We start from the raw sequence: 17,753 nt of genomic DNA, 5'->3' as shown, positions 1-17,753 counted from the left end.
GGTTTTGCTGCAAATCCTGTACATTTAGATGAATGTAAAAATCAGTTTCATATTCATGAGATTAATTAGGCCAGGATAGTGGGCTTGTATGATTAATGTCCACTTTTCACAGCATGCCCTTGGTCTGCGTTTAATGCAGTGGTCTTAATGTGGGTTTTATACAAAATATTTAATGACCAATTTGAGCCTAATGTTGACTTTTGTCAGCCATCGAGGTGAGTAGCACAGCTGGCTTGGTGCTGTACTCCATCCATTGCCTCTGGGGTTACAGTATTTCGGCTGGTTTCTTTAAAAATATCAATGTGTGCACGTTGTGCAGGTTGTCCCGACAGTTGGCTGATTTAAATCAAAAGTGGTTTTTTTTTTTTTTTCTTCCTCCTCTCTCTTCTTTTTCAATCCTCGCTCAGTCTGTATGGAGTTTGCATGTTCTTCCCGTGTCTGCGTGGGTTTCCTCCGGGTGCTCTGGTTTCCTCCCACAGTCCAAAGACATACTGTTCAGGTTCACCCATAGTCTGTGATTGACGACACAGAGAGCGTGTTCTACTGATGTATGGATGAGTGACCCATTGTAAGCAGTGTATCTAGCAGTATAAGTCACCTTGGTAAATAAGTTGTGTGGGCTGATAACACTACATAGAGTTTGTTGGAAGTTGCTTTGGGAAAAAGTGTCTGCTAAATAAATGTAAATGTTATCAGAACATGTCAAATTAAATTACACCACAACTTTTGCATAATGATGATGATATTGTAGTCCGTCATTCAGACACCAACAGTTTTACTACAAGAATGAGTTGCTTGCAACACAAGTTTTGTCCATTTTCTGTGGCAAGCTTTCTGTTGCTATGTTTTGATTGGACAAGTCCATATTATATGCTGAATACATGTTCTATGCCTGCAGAGGGTGCAGTGGCAGGAAAAAACTGGTTGACCTTGGCGATGGGTACCATGTCAATGACATCACGTTTAACAATTAAAATGTAACAATTTTAAATGTTTTCAGGAAGAAAAATATTTTTGTAAGATTGCTATAGAGAGAATGTTCAATATATATATACAGTATATATAAAAAATTAAAAATCAGATTTTAAAATATAGCCAACCGTGGTTGTAGCAGTGAACTCAAGATTGTGATCGAATGAATTTACTAATTTTACATTTACATTCATTTAGCAGACACTTTTCTCCAAGTGACGTACATCTCATAGAAAAAAAAGTTTGTGCATTACATGAGCGGGAAGAGAAATCTAGACACAGAAGCGTGATTCTAAAGTGCAGTTATTTTTTTCATTTTTCAAAGATGCAAACATTTTTCCCTTTTATTTCTAATTGAATCTTTTTCACCTGCCAATTTTCCAACAGCTGTTTACTGTGGAGCAAACATCATCTGTGTCCAGCAATTTAGCCGGCAGCAAAATGTGCCCAAACAGTGTATAAGTGTTTTGGAATAGATTCATTCAGCTTAAGTTCCTTTAATTCTTTTGTCTATTTGTCAATAACAAGATGATGAAGGTTATACAAGTTCAGGGATAAATGATTATATTTGCGCACACACAGTTTGAAACCGCTTGTACCAAGCGGGGTCACAGCAAGTCAAAGGCTAACCTGGCAACACGGGGTGTAAGGCAAGAAGGGGAGGGGACACACCCAGGATTGGACACCAGTCCATCGCAAGGCACCCCAAGCAGAACTCAAACCTCAGACAAACCCACCGCACCACCAACAACACTTTTGTCATTATAAATTAATTGTAACGTAGCTCACCGTTAATAAAATGTTAAATCTTGCGGTGCATTTTATGATGGCTACGTCTGAGACTTCTGCAGATGCTGCCCACAAAAACAAGGACAAGGCATCTCTCTTATACTTTCATTGATTGTATACATGATAAAGGCAGCTGAAAGTGGCAAGATGCTGCCAAATGTTGCCCACGTTGTCCTGCAGTGAGTTAGCATCCAGTCAAATGTTTTATGTCTCTTATCCTGTTTGCAAGATACCCTCTGGAATATAGCAACCCTGCAGAGGACATGCGGTTGATGGACATAGTGTTGGAATCAATCTTTCATCAGACAATGGTGCAAAATTAAACATTTATACCTCATTTTTAATTTGTTATAACTTTACTTGAGGTTTTTACAGACATTAAAGTTGGAATAAATGGAGAAATATGGGGGTCAAGATTTTATTGATTTTGCTGACAGTCTTCCAGTTGCAGCCGTTTGCTGTTTGATGACCCAGTAAGAACCAGATTTAGTTCAGCTTCTTGCACCCTGTGGTTACTAATAGTTTTGAAGTTTACTGGAAACCCTTAACACACCTCAGCCACCACAAGAGAAAACCACCAAGGCGAAGGGGAAGATTTCATCACTTGACATCACAGCATTTGGCATCAGTTCCGGTGTCTTGGAAATTAAATTATTTGGAGAATTATTCATCATTTAACTGGGCTTTGAGAATGTGGTTTAAACGCCTTCAGAATTTGGGCATAGGTAGATATAAGTTATGAGATGACAGAGTGGAAATTTTTTGTGTGTTGGGTGAAGTTAGAAGGTAAAAAAGGATTTTTTCATGAGACATCTTGGATTTCATCATGGATTTCGTTCCTAGTCACATTTACCATGCTGAGTTACATTTACATGTGTTTATTTAGCAGACACTTCTCCAAAGTGACTCACATCTCATAGAAAATACAATTTGTGCATTACATCAGCAGAAAAAGAAGCTTAGAAATGTGGATGGAGATTCAGCAGTTCTGAGTGAGAGGGGGAGGTCGTTCCGCCACAAAGGAGCCAGAACCGAGAACCTTCGTTGTTTACCTTTCGTGCGTGGGACCACCAAGCGGGGAGATGTGTAAGAGCGTAGCAGTCTGGTTGGCCGTGTAGTGAACAGTCAAGTCTTGTAAATAGCTGGGAGCAGTTTTATTGATGCATTTGTAGGCCATAACCACGGTCTTAAATTTCATCCAGGTAGCTATAGGAAGCCAGTGCAGAGAAATGAGTAGAGGACATACACGGCAACGCTTCCCCAAATCAAACGCAACTCGTACAGCAGCATTCTGTATCAGCTGTAAAGGTTTGATGGCAGTAACAGGAAGGCCAGACAGGAGAGGGTTGCAGTTGTCCGGACGGGATGTCACCATGGCCTGGACAAGTAGTTGGGCAGAGTCTGTTGTGAGGTAGGGACGGATCCTGTTGATGTTATGCAGGATGTATCTGCATTTCCAGGTTGTGGCTTCAATGTGCTGAGAAAAAGATTGACTCAAGACTATCATCACTCCCAGACTTTTAGGCAAGGAGGTAAGCAAAATGAGTGAGTTGTCCAGTTTCATACAGTTGCGCTACCCTCTTTGAACTTTTTAACTGACAATTCATATGATGTTGTAGGCTTCTAATCTTCATTAAAAAATTTCAGTGTAAGCATTTTGTTTGGCTACTCTTGAAATGTTCTCTTGTCACCTAACATCAAGGATGCACAACTGTTCATCCAATCTCAATAACCACTTCTTCAGTTTAGGTTTGCAGATAGACAGACCCAAGTGGTTATTGGTAGTGGTTGTAAGATTTAAGCTCACATATCTGACCTCCAAGCTTTAATAGTCCATAAGAGGTACAAAACTGGAAATCTATAAAATGTCAGGTTTTTTTTCCCTGATGTGATGGGATGACGGGGGGTGCGGTGGCGCAGTGGGTTGGGCCACGGTCCTGTTCTCCGGTGGGTCTGGGGTTCGAGTCCCGCTTGGGGTGCCTTGTGACGGACTGGCGTCCCGTCCTGGGTGTGTCCCCTCCCCCTTCGGCCTTACGCCCTGTGTTGCCGGGTAGGCTCCGGTTCCCCGTGACCCCGTATGGGACAAGCGGTTCTGAAAATGTGTGTGTGTGTGTGTGTGTGTGTGTGTGTGTGTGTGTGTGTGTGATGGGATGAGCTCCTTCTGTCCCTCAGATCTGCTGACTCCCTTTCAATGTTAAAGACAAGTCTCAAAGCACATCTCTTTTGGAACTACTACTTTCCAGTTCTCTCAACTGCTCCATAAACTTGTATAATCCTGTCACCGAATCTGTTACCATCAACTTTGTGTTTTCTGTGTATCAGTTCGATAGACGGCTACTTGTAAAAGGTGCTCTGGCAAGAATGGTGGTATCACACAAACTAACCATGTTTCTACAATTATGTGCCTGCACCTAAACTTTTATGTTGTTGTTAAATGCACATTTCTTTATTCTTAGTTGTAAACCACTTTAGCAAAAAGTGTCTGCTAAATGGATAAATGTAAATATATATATATATTAGAGACTATATGTAGAAAAAAACCACTGGGGGTCCAAGTGGCTGCCTACCCCTCCTGGATATTCTAGATTAAATAACACTTCTAAGTCAGTTTACAGGTAGCAATGGCATTGTTGCTGTGTGGTAGCTTGACTTCCCAGTTCAGCAAGGTACATCTAGTCCATCAGGGCGGTTGGTCATCATCTTCAGTCGGCATAGGGTGCTTCTGTAATGGCCAGCTGGCCTCCTCAGGCCTTATTGAAGGGAGACAATGCTCAAAAAGAAGAATTTTTTTAGTAATTTATAACTTAAAGAAACAAGTTTAATACACATTGACACAGTGGTGGGAAAAAGTAGTTTGGATTTTGATTAGGAATCTCAGCTGATGGGAATTAGCCCGATTTAAACAGCGGCTGGTGACCCGTAGCAGTAGCGGTTGTGGCACGCTCTTGGTGCGAAGACTCAGGGTACAAAGACAAGGGAGTTTACTTGTGGGAGTCCACTGAGGGAGTCCACCGGCATTGTGCACCACGAAGGATGTTGCATCAACCATGTGGACCATCAAAGTTGTCAATGGCAACTGAGCCGTGCGACGTCGCCACCACTGCACTCCTGGACACTCCTCATCTGTCAAACCCTCCCTCCTGCTTTAATTTCTCCAAGGGACACTGGAACTGCTAGTCTGCAGTGAGAAAGGCTGATTTCATACCAGCCTACACCTCCCATCTCTCACTGGACGTCCTGACCCTAACTGAAACTTGGATCACCCCAGACAACTCAGCCATATCCGAAGCTATCTCCACTAACTACTACTCCTCTCACAACACTCTTCCATCCGGCAGAGGTAGAGGCACAAGCCTGCTCATCTCTCCCCGGTGGGAATATTCTGTTCTCCCTCTCCACCTGCATAATCTGTCCTCCTTTGAATGGCTTGCTGTCTCTATCACTGCCCCAATCACTCTTGTTGTGGTTGCCCTTTATCGCTCTCCTGGCCCTCTTGGCTGCTTCTTGGATGACATTAACATCTTGTTCAGTTCTCTCCCTGGGGACAACGCTCCGTTGATTCTCCTGGGTGACTTCAACCTGCATGTCAACAGCATTCATGCGAGCGGCCTTCTGTTGCTCCTACAGTCCTTTGATCTCTCCCTGTCCCAGTCCCCTGCTACTCACAAAGCAGGCAATTGACTGGACCTTGTATTTTCCCACAACTGTCGCTGTCCCGTTCTCTCCGTCACACCTCTGCATGTCTCTGACCACTTCTTCATTTCTTTTCAACCCTGCTTCACAACTAATTCCTCGCCTTTTTCTGCATCCATTGTCACCTTCCACCACAACTTAAAATCTCTCTCACCTTCCTGCTTTGCCTCTGCCACACTTTCTGCTCTTCCTTCTGCTGCACAGTTCTCAGATCTATCAACAAATGATGCCACTAACGTTTTCCTCTCTGCCCTATCTTTCACCCTTGACTGTCTCTGTCCACTATCTTCCAGACCAGCACGCCTCAGTGCCACCTTACGTGCTAACAGGACCAAACTCCGGGCTGAAGAGCGAAGATGGCGAAAATCCAAGACTCGCTCAGGCCTGGATGCCTACAAATTACTCTTAGCTACTTTTAACTCTCTTCAGTTCAAACTACCTTCTACCACAAAAAAATAGTCTGCAACTAAAAAAACCACACAGACTCTTTGCTACCTTCTCATCCCTCCTGTGTCCTCCGCTGCCTCCTCCTCCTCCTTCTCTCATTGCTGATGACTTTGCTTTGTTATTCAGAGACAAAGCCAATGCAATCACTGACAAGTTCTCAGCATCACCTTGCTCGGTTTGCACTGGACCTCCCTGCAAAGCTATGCTCTCCAAATTCAAGCCACTCTCCGAATCTGAAATCTCCGACCTCCTGATACCACACAGAGCCACCACCTGCTCGCTTGATCCAATCCCATCGTTACTCCTACAGAACATTTCCCTGCAACTCTCCATCTTCATCTCCAAGATCATCAACTCCTTGCTCTCTGGTTGTTTCCCAGCTGGCTTCAAAACTGCTCTCATTTCACTTCTGTTAAGGAAACCCTCCTTGGATCCCAATTCGGTCCAAAACTACAGCTCAGTCTCCCTTCTCTCTTTCCTGTCTAAAACTCTGCAGTGGGCAGCGTGTGCTCAACTACCTGATTTCCTCACCAGGAACCATCTCCTCGATGAATATCACTCTGGTTTCAAAGTCGGTCATGCCATGGAGATGGCATGCCTGGCATTGTCTGATGCTCTCCAGTTGGCTACAGCCTCCCCCCCTCCTCGGTCCTGATCCTTCTCAATCTGTCTGCAGCATTCAACACTGTCAGCCACCGGATTCTACTCTCCTATCTTAGTCAGCTTGGGCTCAAAGGAGCGGCACTAAGATGGTCTGAGTCCTGCCTATCTGACAGATCCTATCAAGTGATCTGGCGGGGCTCTCGTTCTTCTCCTCTGCCCCTCTCAACCAGTGTCCTGCAGGGCTCAGTACTAGGTCCTCTTCTCTTCTCCATCTACACCTCCCTCAGCCTGGTCATAGCCTCCCATGGATTCAAATACCACTGCTATGCTGATGATACCCAGGTCTTCCTCTCCTTTAAACCTGGAGCATCAGACATTTCCACACGCATTGCTGCCTGCCTGCCAGATATCTCTGCATGGATGTCTGATCATCACCTCCAAGTCAACCTCTCCAAAACAGAGATTTTTCACCTCCCAGCTGGCCTGTCATTCTGTCACGATCTGTTGATCAAACTGGATAACTCACTCATTTTGCCTACCTCCCTGGCTAGGAGTCTGGGAGTGACGATTAACTCGAGTCTGTCTTTCTCTCAGCACATCGAAGCCACAACCCAGTCCTGCAGATACATCCTGCATAATATTCGCAAGATCCGTCCTTACCTTACAACTGACTCTACCCAACTACATGTCCAGGCAATGATGACATCCTGTCTGGGCTACTGAAACTCTCTCCTGTGTGGCCTTCCCGCTACTGCCATCAAACCTCTGCAGCTGATATGGAATGCTGCTGCATGAGTTGTTTGAGTTGCCAAAGCGTTCCCATCCATCTCCTCTATTCATTTCTCTTCTCCTATAGCTGCCCTGATTAAATTCAAGACCCTGGTTATCACCTACAAATGCGTCAATAGGACTGCTCCTAGCTATTTAAAAGATTTAATCAACCGCTACACCCTAACCAGACCCCTTCACTCATCTACTTCTGCTCACTTGGTGGTCCCATGCACGAAAAGTAAAGCACGGAGGTTTTCGCTTCTGGGTCTGTTGTGGTGGAATGACTTCCCCCTCTCTCTTAAAACTGCTGAAACTCTGTCCATAGTCAAGAAGGGTCTGAAAACTTACCTTTTCCGAACTCACTTCGCCCAAGATCTCTCCAGCTCATGGTATGGTGTAAATGTTCATGCACCGTAACTTTACAATCATGCCTAAATAAGCCTTTACACAGCCGCTATTCCCTCACTGGTAGGGAAGGAGCCTGAACTAGTGCAGGAGGTTGAGAGATACCGTCTAGATATAGTCGGGCTCACTTCCACTCACAGCTTGGGTTCTGGAACCACTCTTCTCGACCAAGGGTGGACTCTCCACTATTGTGGCGTTGCCCAGGGTGAGAGGCAGCGGGCAGGTTTGGGCTTATTTATAGCCCCCCAGTTCAGCCGCCATGTGTTGGAGTCTACCCTGGTGAATGAGAGGGTCATCTCCCTGCGCCTTCGGGTCAGGGAACGGTCTCTCACTGTCGTCTGTGCTTATGCGCCTAGCGGCAGTGTAGAGTACCCGGCCTTTTTAGAGTCCCTGTGGGGGGTGCTGGAAAGCGCTCCCACTGGGGACTCTGTTGGTCTGCTGGGGGACTTTAACGCCCACGTGGGCAGCGACAGTGACACCTGGAGGGGCGTGATTGGGAGGAACAGCCTCCCTGATTTGAACCCGAGTTGGTGAGTGAGTTGTTATTGGATTTCTGTGCTAGTCACGGTTTGTCCATAACGAACACCATGTTCATGCATAAAGGTGTCCATCAGTGCACTTGGCACCAGGACACCCTAGGTCGGAGGTCGATGATCGACTTTGTAGCCGTTTCTTCTGACCTTCGGCCATATGTCTTGGACACTCGGGTGAAGAGAGGGGCTGAGCTGTCAACTGATCACCACCTGGTGGTGAGTTGGATTCGATGGCGGGGGAAAAAGTTGGACAGACCTGGCAGGCCCAAACGCATAGTGAGGGTCTGTTGGAAACGTTTGGCAGAGGCCCCTGTCAGAGAGGTCTTTAACTCCCACCTCCGACAGAGCTTCAACCAGGTCCCGAGGGAGACTGGGGACATTGAGTTCGAGTGGACTATGTTCCACACCTCCATTGTCGGGGTGGCGGTTCGGAGCTGCGGCCATAAGGTCTCCGGTGCCTGTCGCAGCCGCAATCCCCGAACACGGTGGTGGACACCGGAGGTAAGGGATGCCGTCAAGCTGAAGAAGGAGTTCTATTGGGCCTGGCTGGCTCATGGGACCCCTGAAGCAGCTGACAGGTACTGGCGGGCCAGACGGAACGCGGTTCTGGCAGTCGCCGCGGCAAACACTCGGACCTGGGAGGAGTTCGGTGAGGCCATGGGGAAGACTTTTGGTCGGCCTCAAAGAGATTCTGGCAAACCATCTGGCAACTCAGAAGAGGGAAGCAGTGTTCCGCCAACACTGTTTACAGTGGAAGTGGTGCGCTGCTGACCTCAACTGAGGATGTCCTCGGGCAGTGGAAGGAGTACTTTGAGGATCTCCTTAATCCTTCCGACACGCCTTCCGTAGAGGAAGCTGAGGCCGGGGACTCGGAGGGGACTTGTCCATTACCCTGGCTGAAGTTGCTGAGGTAGTCAAAAACTCCTCGGTGGCAAGGCTCCGGGGGTGGATGAGATCCGCCCCGAGTTTCTCAAGTCTCTGGATGTTGTGGGGCTGTCTTGGCTGACACGCCTCTGCAGCATTGCGTGGAGCTCGGGGACGGTGCCTCTGGACTGGCAGACCGGGGTGGTGGTCCCTCTTTTTAAGAAGAGGGACCGGAGATTGTGTTCCAACTATAGGGGGATCACACTCCTTAGCCTCCCTGGGAAAGTCTATGCCGGGGTACTGGAGAGGAGAATCCGACCGATAGTCGAACCTCGGATCCAGGAGGAGCAATGCGGTTTTCGCCCTGGCCATGGAACACTGGACCAGCTCTATACCCTCACTAGGGTGTTGGAGGGTTCATGGGAGTTTGCCCAACCAGTCCATATGTGTTTTGTGGACCTGGAGAAGGCATTCGACCGTGTCCCTCGTGGCATCCTGTGGGAGGTACTTTGGGATTATGGGGTTTAGGGCTCGCTGCTACGGGCTGTTTGTTCCCTGTATGACCGGAGCAGGAGCTTGGTTCACATTGCTGGCAGTAAGTCAGACCTGTTCCCGGTGCATGTTGGACTCCGCCAGGGCTGCCCTTTGTCACCAATTCTGTTCATTATTTTCATGGACAGAATTTCTAGGCACAGCCAGGGAATGGAGGGTGTCTGTTTTGTTGGCCGCAGGATCTCGTCTCTGCTTTTCGTGGACGATGTGGTCCTGTTGGCTTCATCGAATCAAGACTTACAGTATGCACTGGAGAGGTTTGCAGCTGAGTGCGAAGCGGCGGGGATGAGAATCAGCACCTCCAAATCCGAGGCCATGGTTCTCAGTCGGAAAAAGGTAGATTGCCCCCTCCGGGTTAGGGGGGAGCTGCTCCCTCAAGTGGAGGAGTTTAAGTATCTCGGGGTCTTGTTCACGAGTGAGGGAAAAATGGAGCAGCAGGTTGACAGACAAATTGGTGCGGCGTCCGCAGTAATGCAGTCATTGTACCGGTCTGTTGTGGTGAAGAGGGAGCTGAGTCGTAAGGCGAAGCTCTCAATTTACCGATCAATCTACGTTCCTGCCCTCACCTATGGCCATGAACTCTGGATCATGACCGAAAGAATGAGATTGCGGATACAAGCGGCAGAAATGAGTTTCCTCCGCAGAGTGGCTGGGCGCACCCTTAGGGATAGGGTGAGGGGCTCAGTCACCCGAGAGGAGCTCGGAGTAGAGCCGCTGCTCCTCCGCATCGAGAGGAGCCAGTTGAGGTGGCTCGGGCATCTGTTCCGGATGCCTCCTGGACGCCTCTCTGGGGAGGTGTTCCGGGCATGTCCCACTGGGAGGAGGCCTCGGGGCAGACCCAGGACATGTTGGAGAGACTACGTCTCCCAGCTGGCCTGGGAACGCCTTGGGGTTCCCCCAGAGGAGCTGGAGGAGGTGTGCGGGGAGAGGGAAGTCTGGGGAGCTCTGCTTGGACTACTGCCCCTGCGACCCGGTCCCGGATAAGCGGAGGAAGATGGATGGATGGATGTTTCTTAACTGAAGGAAGCATGACTTCATCAAAGCATTTACATGAGACACAAAATGACAGCAATAATTTACTCATTTATACAGCTGGGAAATTTTTGCTGGAGCAATTTAGAGTAAGTACCTTGATTAAGGGTACTAGAGCAGGAGGTGGCATTCAAACCTGTAATGTCCGGGGGTGCAGCTCGAAAAGGATGCACCACATGCTGCCACCTTGTATTTAGTCTGTGGTCCTGAATGCTGCTGAAAAAATACGAGCAATTGCACATGTGTTCAGAGGAAGTCTGCAAATGGGAAAGATTTCTTGATAGCTGGCCTCTGTGTAAAATGCAACTCTTTTAGACTGATAAGATCTCCAAACATCACACCAGCTGTCACGATAACCTTTTTATTTTTTTATCACACTCAGTGCAGTTGACAGCTACCTGTGTAATATATGTTGGCAAAAGTGAGAGACAGACTATTCATCAACATGTCTCTGTTTGCATCGAAAGCTCTTCCCCTGTTTATGCAACGCACTTTTGTTTGCCGAGTTCTGTGTTGCCTTACAGAAGAGCCTCTGCTAAATGAATTACGATTCGAATCTCAACAGTCCAGTCTGACGTTAATTTTATGTTGATAGCAAAGGTTAGATGTCACAGTCTTACAGGACCACACTACCTAACGTTTTCAGCAAAAAAGAAAAGAGCTTACAGTGTGTGTTGTATAAAATCAAAACCTGAGTTTCCCCAGATAGATACACAATAACTGAAAGAAAAAAGTGTTTCCTGGAGTAGGTCATGCTGTAGGAATCATGCAAATGTATTTAAAAATTTTTAAACAAATTTAAAAAAATCATATAGATGATTAAGATACCATATAGGAGCAAAGTAAGCATTTAATGCACAGGCCCTCTGTTGAACTTGTGACCTTGAGCTCGAAGTACCACAAATCTGCATCCACATTTTGAAGCACAGACTGGAGAATGGAAAAAACTGTCCCCCTGAACACCACAAAGCAAGGTCCAATTACTAATGCAACTTGTAGCAGGAAGTGCTCAGAAGAAAGAAATGTCATTTTCATACAAAAGTTAAAAGAAAACATGGCCCAAGAACACACTCGTCAGGCAGCATGCTGTGAAAAAACAACACAGAATAGCAAAGTGCGGGCAGGTTGGTGGCAGTCCACTAGCAGCACTATAAAAAGTAAATAAGTAGATAAATACACACACACACTTTCAGAACCGCTTGTCCCATACAGGGTCGCGAGGAACCGGAGCCTACCCGGCAACACAGGGCGCAAGGCCAGAGGGGGAGGGGACACACCCAGGACGGGACGCCAGTCCGTTGCAAGGCACCCCAAGCGGGACTTGAACCCCAGACTCACCGGAGAGCAGGACTGTGGTCCAACCCACTGCACCACTGCACCACCTTCACTCTATATACATTTACTGTAAATTCAAGCAATGATGTGCAGTTAAGCTTTATGAATTGCGCCGGTCCTGGGTAGAGGAGTGCTCGGGGGGAAACAAGTGCAGGTCTAAAGTGCCGAACACCTGAGAATATGAGGAAATGTGCCATAGGACAACTGAAGAAAATGATTTAGTCGTGATGTGTTTGTCGTGTTCAAGGATCACAAATGAGAGGGAATGATGGGTAGGCAGCTCTGTCCTCTTTCATCCACTTTTTTCATGCAGAGTTATGCAAATACAAAATCATTTGTTGTCAAGGATTAATACTCAACCTCTTCAGCACAAGTACTCCGGACACCTCCGGAGAGGAATGTGTTGACTAATAAATTCGTAATAAATGAAAAATGTAGATGTGAATAAATACAGAGATAGATGCCATTAATAGCACTACATGTTGCAGAGTAAGTAACTGACTCAGCTATGGCTATTGGCTTTCATGCAGGATGTGATGGCTCAGATAACCAAGATCTCATGTCTGCAAAGCCTTGCGTCCTGTTTCATCTGCATCGGGGGCCTTGTCCTTGTTGGCTGGCCCTTAGGGACACAAACTGTCGCTCACTATAGCCATTCTTTAGTGGTGAGCTCCATTCATCTCCTGTCACTCATGAGTTGTCAGTTCACATGCAGCTGATGCAACTGCATCACCATGTAAGAAATCTGTTATGACAATTTTCTGAATGACTATTCTAGTATGACATGGCAAGAATTCACTGAAATATATTAGGATGTTTTCATAAATGCACTTCAGAGGCAACAGTATAGATGAATGGATGTCTACCTGAGGGCTTTCCACTCTGATAGCTGACTGTGTAGTAGACAGAGCTGCTGCCCTTGGATCCAAGGGTTTCAGGTTCAAATCCTACCAACTGCTGTAGTGTCTTTGAACAAGATACTTAACCTAAAAAGAACTGTACCATGTAAAGGAAAAAAAAAACAGCTATATGAATGGGTAAGAGATTCCAACTCTCCTTGGAGAAAAGCATCAGTTAAATGAAAAAAACAGAAAGACATTCATGATGTGATCCATCAAAAATAATACATTCCATGATTGGTGCCATGACTGGTCTGAGAAACTGTGTTGCCCAGTTTGGAACACTTTGTTGGAGCCTTCTGGACTTGCTAGTTATTTCAAGTCAGGTATTAGGAATAGATGCTGAAATATTGTATTGAAAACCAAACACTATGTCCAAAACATAATTTTCTATTTGACATGAAATATGTTAAAGATATACTTAAAAGATTTATTGTTTCTTTCTGTTCTGCAAACTCTTTAAAACCTCTCCCATAGTTTAAGTTTTTTGCTTCATCACGTTTAATAGATAATATTACAAGGCTATTGAGTCGATCTTGAAACATGTTTGGCCTTAGATAAAAGTTGATTAATTTTAATTGAAGAGACCAAACCTTCCCCTTTCTCGTAAGAGGCTCTGAACAAGCTGTCTATATTAAGCAGGCCAGGGAAATTTTTGTGGGCTTTTCTCATCTCCTTCTGCCATCAACCTATGAATGTCGCTTGCGTGTGTTCATTTGAGTAATGTGTTGATCTGACAGACTACACACAGTTGCCCTAGTGTTCTACTCATGTGTCTGGGTTCTTCCACTTGCAGACAGCCCAGCTGGCAAGAAACCACCTTTCTGATGAAAGAGATGGTGAAAGATTGCTTGATTCAAGTTAGGGGATCTGGAGAGAAGTGGCTCTAAAAGAGATATGTTTTGAGACTCTTTGCGAATTCTGAAAGTAATTCAGCAGTTCCGAGGCACATGAGTTAATTTCACCACATCAAAGCAAAAGCCAAGAAACTTTAGATTTTTGACCTCTCAAGGGTGTACACATCAAGTGATTAGATATGGAGGACCAAAGCATTTTGCAGGGGTGAAGGAAGTGATCTAGCCCTGAAGGTATCAGGATATTCTTTGGCTATCTGGCAGGCCATAAAAAATGTTTTCTTTTTGAAAGATTCTGAGTTTGCGAAATCTGTCCGTTCAACCTTTTTTTCACTTTATAGCTTGGCTTCAAATACATCCATGTATGAATGAAGAGATCATGTCACAATGCAGTTCATTATCTGTCTTCCATATGTTCTCACCAACGTGTCCAGGGATTGAGTGAACTAAAGCAGATACAAAGGTGCACAGGGACCACACTGGACAACACACCAGTCTGTGACAGGGGGCTGGTGCTGTCAAACACAGGGACACTCAAAGGGCAACTTAGAATGTACACAACATTTACAACACAACATTTAGCTGATGCTTTTCTCCAACGTCACTTACAATCTCAGGCTACCTACAACTATTTACCCATTTATACAGCTGGGTATTTTTACTGGAGCAGTTTAGGGTGAGTACCTTGCTAAAGAGTACTGCATCATCAGATCAGGTTTGAACTGATACACTTTGGATCCAAAAAAACAGTAGCTCTACCCTGCTATCAGCTGCTACCGCTAGTTTGTACTTAGAATTATCAGTTCAGAATGATCAGTTCACCTCAATCACATCTTTGCACGCCAGGATAAAACCAGACCATACAGCAAAAACCTATGACAAGCCATATAATTCTGGGTTGCACATTTTTCTGTGCAACAGTTCAAAGTCTTTAAAAGGGTACATTTCACAAACTCTTGTCATTTCCTATCATCAAGTATCTGTGGTCTCACTGAAAAAAGTGAATATTGAGTATTTCCTTCATACACTGTTTATGAGTTGGTTTCACTGGTTTTACTGCAGATTATTCTAGTTTTGCTTCTACAGCACTACTTCGAAAAGTGATTCACTGCTCAATGGGGGGACTGTATAATTTGACAATATACCAGAAGCTATATCTATCTATATAAATATAAGGGGGTGCGGTGGCACAGCGGGTTTGGCTGGGTCCTGCTCTCTGTCAGGTCTGGGGTTCATGTCCTGCTTGGGGTGCCCTGTGATGGACTGGCACCCCATCCTGTGTGTGTCCCCTCCCCCTCCAGCCCTCCGCCCTGTGCTGCTGGGTTAGGCTCTAGTTTACTGTAATCCTGCTCAGGACAAGCAGCTTCAGCCAATGTGTGTGTGTATATATTTGAGGGTTCAAACCTGCACTGCTAGATTCAGAAGCAACTTTACACTGTCACTTTTTGAAACTAGAATTTGCACTGATCCCTCCAACTGCATCACTTGCATTGTCACTTTTAATTATTGTGGCTATTTATTTATTCATATTTACGTTTACATTTATTCATTTAGCAGACGCTTTTGTCCAAAACGACGTACATCTCGGCAAAACTACAATTTATGCATTACATTGAGAGGAGGAGACATAGCTGCAGACATGAAAGTCTCAAGCAAACCTAGTTTGTTCCCTACCACTTGCTACACCGAGGTTCATCGTTCAAGCAGGTGCATAAGACACAGACAAATCCTGATACCCACACTAGTTTTTTTTTTTAATTTTTTTTTTATTAAATATTATAAGATGCACAAATGAGCACTACAATACCAGAGTAATGGCTGAATAAAGGTTGTATCTGGGGATGCTTGTGGAGTTACGATGCCTGAACGGTTACGCCATAGATGATCTGAAGAGATGTTGGGCAAAGTGGATCTGGAAAAGGTGGGTTTTCAGACCCTTCTTGAAAACAGACAGAGTTTTTGCAGTTCTGAGTGACAGGGGAAGGTCATTCCACCAAAACAGACCCAGAACTGAGAACCTCCGAGCTTTGCCTTTCATGCACGGGACCACCAAGCGAGCAGAAGTAGATGAGCGAAGGGGCCTGGCTGGGGTGTACTGGTCGATCAAGTCCTGTAAATAGCCGGGAGCAGTTCTATTGGTGCATTTGTACACAATAACCAGGGTTTTTAATTTGATACGGGCAGCTATAGGAAGCCAGTGCAAAGAGATGAGTAGAGGAGATATTTATTTATTTATTTATTAATTCATTTATTAGTACTATCTGTTGTATCTTGTGTTGTCTATAGTCTATGGAGAAGCATTCAAGCAAAAATTTAATAGTACTTTGTATACAGTACTTGTACTTATGACAATAAACCTTGAACACTTGGGGGAAAAAAAGGATTAGCTCAAAGTTAGGAAAAAGTTTACCTTCTGAAAATCTGTATGTTTTTTAGTAACAGCAGCACCACTGGGCCACAGATACATAAAAACAGAAATACCAGTATACTGTATTATCACACATACATATACAGTATGTGACACAAGCACAAAAAACTGATGCTAGTGAAAAGCCTGCTGCTCCAAAAGGGTATTTGTATGAGTTATACAGATTAAGCTTTTTTCTAGTGGAATAAAAATTCATCCTATGGGTCATCTGTATACCTACTGTTTTTAAAGAGAAACTTTGGGTATGAACCACAACAAAATGTTACTTCTGAATAAATTTAGCTAAAATAAATAACGATTAAAGGTGAACAAATACTTTTTAAATGTGCCACTGAGCAAATTGATCTTCCATTTAATTAAAGGATTTTTTTTTAATAAATTAAAATCCTCCTACTATAAAATATGTTTTAAATTGTTTTTCTAGATGTTAACTAGCCAAATATGTACTTTGATATAGGGTGGCACAGCAAGTAGCACTGCCATCTCCCACCACCAGGGTAATGTGAGAGATTCAAGATTTGATACCCACTCAGTCTGTGTGGCGTTTGTATGTTCTCCCCATGTCTGGGTGGGTTTCCTCTGGGTGCTCTGGTTTCCTCCTACAGTCTAAGGACATGCAGTTCAGGTTCTAGCTACCCTGTCATGGACTGGTGTCCTGTCGAAAGTGAACCTCCCTCAGCCTTGTGCCCAGTGGTTCTGGAAACTGTCTCTGCAAGCGATCTCTATTTCACCACATTGGTGAAATACATGGTGAATGTATCGAAAATCAATAGATGTATGAACTTTGATATAAAACTCAATGAAAAAGTTTTTTAGCTTTAATATGTATTAATATTTAGTTTTAATATGTGTATAGACATGGCCATGTGCAGCATGAGGCACCACAAGGACAGTTCTCTCTTCCTGTTCACCCTGTATACTCTGACTTCAAGAGTCATGACATCTGCAAAGTGCTTGGGTGACACAAGGAAGGGCAGGAGGACGAGCACAGGAACTTGGTGAAGGACTTTGTTGGGTGGTGCAAACTGAATTAGCTGTAGCTCAACACTGGAAAGACCATGGAGGTGATGATGGACTTCAGGAGGCCCAAGAGTTTCTTGAGGCCTTTGAGGATTGACTGAGTGAAGGTGGAAGTAATGGGGACATCTCAGTACCTGGCTGTGCACCTGGACAACAGGGCTGGAGTGGACATTCAACACAGAGACCCTGTGCAAGAAAGGACAGAGTAACCTTTACTTTATTGCAAGGCTTTACTGTCTTTTTACATTTACAGGTCACTGTTACTGATGTTCTCCCAGTCTACCAGGCTCCAAAGGTGACCGTTTCAAATCTCACCCACTGCTGCAATACCCTTGAGCAAGATTCAAAATTGAATGTTTATCTACTGACCCATGTCAATGTTTCTGTTCAATAATTTTGTGAATATAACTGTTGAATAATGAAAACCCTTTATGGAGCTACTCGTGTGATGTCAATATTTGTTATAATTTTGTGATCAGAAATGGTCAGTTAATGGATAATTATTTATGCAGCGACTCATGTGATGTACATTGGTTCATATGGTGCAATGTGTTCT

The sequence above is a fragment of the Scleropages formosus genome, chromosome 12 (genome assembly GCF_900964775.1).
Source record: "Scleropages formosus chromosome 12, fSclFor1.1, whole genome shotgun sequence".
In the NCBI taxonomy this organism is placed as follows: Eukaryota; Metazoa; Chordata; class Actinopteri; order Osteoglossiformes; family Osteoglossidae; genus Scleropages; species Scleropages formosus.
This window is presented reverse-complemented; position numbering follows the sequence as displayed.